A 4811-nucleotide genomic window follows, 5' to 3' on the forward strand; every position below is an offset into this window, starting at 1 on the left:
AGACAAGGTACTCTGGCATATTTAATGATATGTTGTAACAACTTCACTCTGTAATGAGTGAAAAGGGAAAAACGAAGATTTTAACGCTGTCCTTTTGAATGCTCTCAGCTACATTCTTCTCCCTCAAAAGGGTACAACTCCTACTCTGATAATCTGTCAAGCAGTGAAGCTCATCTATTCTTTCATACTTTTTAAATCTGCCGCTACCTTCTACAGAGCCTTCAATGTAATTTATTTAGAAGCTGGCAGATGACCAGTAGTTATATTCATATTTAATATAAGTTTCTATAAGAGCTACATGAGAGCATTTATTGTTAGAAGAAAAAGGAATATAGTCTTCTCTATAATGATTATTACCACTATTTTGGTAGTTCATGAAAGTATCAAATATGCTCCTGATAGTCTAGAAAATCTGAGTGAATATGGCAAACCATAAAATATACATTCTTATCATGAGTAGCTTTGTGTAGAGCAGATGAAGGAGAGGTGTTTTATATTTTAATAATGACATTTTACAGCTCAACATGGCTATTATTGAATGTTTTATTCTCCATACTTTGACAATAGCATTTTGCTTACATTAAAGTAAAAACAGCTCCAACATTTGTGCCTCAAGTACTCAAGCTTTTTTCAGAAAGGGATTATATATCCTATTTAGCTGCATTACCCGTGTTTGGGAACAGATTTACGTAAAGCAAGTTTTATTGAGAATTGTCTTTCATACTGTAAAACAACTCCAAGTATGCAATCTACTGAAGTTTTTGTGCTGATCAGACTGCATACACATATGCAGTCGTACATGTCAATAATGTTGGAGAGAACAATGGAAATATACAAAATGTTTTACAGCTAGTCTACAATGCATCAGTCTCAAACACCTCAAATCGGAGTTGTCCTAATTTTGTACATAGAACTGATAATGAAATTGACATTGCTAGGCAAACTGAAGTTTTTCAAACTGGCAGTATTGAAAAGTTTTACATATTTTAAGAAATTCTAGAAAGTATTTTGCTATTGCACTGCTAAGCTATCGCCAACATTTATTGAATTGAGACTTCTACATGCTTAAAACACTAATCATGACTCACCAGTTCTCCGTCTATAGCCTGTGTTTTGACATGGTATATACAAACTGTGCAGCAGTAATGCAGTTGTGTTGATAAAATTTATTATCAATAAAATCTACTATATAAACTACATTTATGGCCTCTCAGCTTTTTAACGTAAGGCATGGTACACTCCTGGAGTGACATTCCTTTCTCTTGTCTAAGGGCGTTAAGCTGGTTTAGTGCCTGTCTGATGGATAGCTCGAATCTTGCCTAGAGGGCATTGAAAATGGCCTCCTGGTCTTCGGCCCGTCCACAGTCCTCGGCGTGTTCACCCAGTGCTTCTCGGATGGGCAGCAGTGTTGCTCCTTTCGTCCACTGGTTGGCGTCGGCTACCTCCAGAAAGCAAGCAATAAAATACTCTACATCCCCCTTTTCTGTGTACTGGGGAGTCTTGAGGCGCGGTGCCGGTTTCTGAGCCTTTGGCATTAATAGCACCCGTTCTAGTGCTTTGACTAGTTGGTCGGGTCTCGGATCGGCACTTCGTGCCCTTCTATTGGCCATGTTTGGGGCTTTCAGTAGTTTCTGCTCCTGTCCTAGAGCAGTAATTCTATTGAGTCTGCGGCCCTCAGCTCTTTTCTGGGTTTTCTTCCTGTTGCCAGGAAGTTCTTCTAGTAGGAGCAGTGCTGCTTTTTCAGGCAAGGCCTGACGGAGCCTTCAGTAGGTTTCTGCTCCTAGAGCAGTGCATCTACTGGGTCTGTTGCTGCAGGGTTTTACACAGCCCTCTCTGGGTTTCTTCCTGTTGCCAGGAAGTTCCTCTAGTAGGAGCAGTGCTGCTGTTTTTCAGGCAGGTCATGGCAGTTTTCAGTAGGTTTCTGCTTCTTTCCTAGAGCAGTTCATTTACTGAGTCTGCTGCTGCAGGTAGGGTGTTACGCCTGCCTGAATAGCAGCGCTGCTGTTATTCAGACAGGCCCTATTCCATGTCATCTGGGTTTCTTTCTACTGCCGCTTTTAAGGCACCAGAGAATCCATCCAGAAATCCAGTACAAGTCTCGTGGTGGAGTTTTTGGGATCGTCTTATCCCACCACTGCCACCGGTGGAAAGGTTTTGTGCCACCCTTACTTTCCTCCACTAGTACAAAACTCGGTGCATGAGTTTATACATATATTTCTGCTTAGTTCATAAGAGTACAAGAACAATCAAGCACAGGCAATGAACAGGCCCAGAACAGCTCTGCTCCCTAGCACAAATGTTCAGGCTTATATACTGGGTAGGCCCTGCCCCTTGTTCTACTTGGCTGGGCTTGACCCGGCTTGGCTTGGCTTTACTCAGCTCGACTCGACTCGGCTTGGCTCTGACTGGCTTAACTCTCACCTCGTTATTCTGCCTGACTGAGCACAGCCCGGCTCGGCTTAGCTCAGCCCTGGCTCAGCTCTCAGTGGATCACATTCTACAACAATATTCTAAGTTAGACTAGTACTGTATCTCAATATTCCATAGTCTAGGTTAGACTAGTACTGTATCTCAAAATTCCATATTCTAGGTTAGACTAGTACTGTATCTCAATATTCCATAGTCTAGGTTAGACTAGTACTGTATCTCAATATTCCATAGTCTAGGTTAGACTAGTACTGTATTTTAATATTCCATAGTCTAGGTTAAACTAGTGCTGTATCTCAGTATTCCATAGTTTAGGTTAGACTAGTGCCGTATTTCAGTATTCAATAGTCTGGGTCAGAATAGTGCTATATCTGAACAATTTTATAGTCTACATTGGAACGGTGCTGTATCCAAATATTCTATAGCCTAGGTTAGACTAATACAGCAATTCCATAGGAGATAGAACCTAAAAGCATTTTAATTCATCATTAACTTTTTGTAAACCTGTTAATAGGAAATACTAAAATAAATACAAAAGGAAACAAAAAGGAAAGAGCAAAGCAAGCTAGGAATTTTTATACTAATCATCATGAGCCATGGAACAGAAAGAACCTTTCTCATTGGTTTCTATCAGAGACAGCTTGTCTCCAAGGAGATTTCCTGCAATGGCTGGTAAACCCAAGCTCATCATTGTACAAGCCTGCTCAGGAGGTTGGTAAAAGGGATGTTGATGTGTTGCATATGCTTTACTTACATACATTTTATATAGTTTACACACAAATTGCTGCGTTGGTCTAAAGCATTCTTTCTGGATCAAGGTTATAATTTAGTATATGTACTCCATCAAATACTTTTAGTATATTTGATCAAGTACATGTACTAAATTATACCTTGGTTCAGAAGAAGTGGGCTGGTGACTATGTAAACTAGTTTGTTGTTTTCTATTTGTACAGAACTATCAGTTAACCTCATAAGTGTTTATAAACTTCCTATCGGGCTAATAATATTTATGTTGGCTATGCCTCTATATAAACAATTATTTGAACAAACTTTAAGTTATGTATTTGTTATTTTTCTAAATAAGTTTTCATTTCATCAGGTTTTACGAGTCATTCATCGACTTATCCTAATAAGTAGATAGCATTTAATATATGTTACTGTATATTTTAAACACCGCTTTATTTCACCCTACCACTTTTATTATCTTTTTTAATATGTACATGTAAGTGGATTCACAAGATCAAGAACGCATCAGTTGAGGTTTTGTTCAGTGAAGTAATAATTAATTAGAACGCCTTGCAATTTGAGACAACTGCGAAACTTTAGAAAATCATTTTATGGAAACTTCGCTAGTATTTTAAGCTAACTGCTTTCTCAGACTTTGGAGTTTCAGACCTTCTTTAATATAAATTTGTGTATTCATTTATCATTTCATGATAAATATTTTTCTTATAAGATAAAACATTTGATATATTGCTGTATACTCTATATGGAGATAATATAGCTTATGAGATGTAATTCATTCAGACTTCGGTTAAATACAACATCATGAAATATACTCAACAGTTATAACTCGTACTCAAAGTTATTCAACAATCTTCAACAGACTTCACCTAAACTGTTTGTTTATTGAATTTATTAAATTGTGTATGCTCTATTCACATACAATTTACACTTAACATTCATAAGATTCACTAGTTTATTATAACTATTTGCTTGTTTATCTGACTACTAGCACCTCCCTACTAACCTTGTAGATTAAAAACTACTATTCTAATTTTCAGTTGGTACATCCAGCAGTCTAAGTATTAAATCAGTCAATTAATAGAAACTTACCCAGTAAAAGAGATAAAATGTTTTTTTTAAATGTAGTTATTGCAGGGTTTCTGACTTTTTATCACACCTGCTGATGAATTCTAGAAAATCAAAGATATATCTTGGCTACACAGAGCATAATAGATTATATTTGCCTGCATGCTTGCATTTATTTGCTCTTCTCACATATTTAATCTAGGATGGACTGACTTTGGGAACTTGAAAGAACTTTCTAATTCAGAGATCAGTCACATTCCAAATGTCTCAGAGTTGCATAGTTCCTTTTTTCCTCAAGCTAGATGATGATGGGCCTCCTTTAGATTGTTCTGTTGTTCTCAATGTAGATGAATTCCCTAACATGAAATTTAGCTGTGAAGGTTAGTACCCAGAAATGATGCCCATCATCTGTTACTTATACTATAGTGAATTACAGCTGAGCTCATCAGCTTTTTAATGATGGGTTTGTGAGACTCAATTGATCAATAATTTTATTTTCAATGTACTTTTTCATACAACGTTTTCTATTGGAGTATTGTCATGCTTAAAAACTAGTAGCTGTTCAAGTACTT

The sequence above is a fragment of the Watersipora subatra genome, chromosome 3 (genome assembly GCF_963576615.1).
Source record: "Watersipora subatra chromosome 3, tzWatSuba1.1, whole genome shotgun sequence".
Classification (NCBI taxonomy): Eukaryota; Metazoa; Bryozoa; class Gymnolaemata; order Cheilostomatida; family Watersiporidae; genus Watersipora; species Watersipora subatra.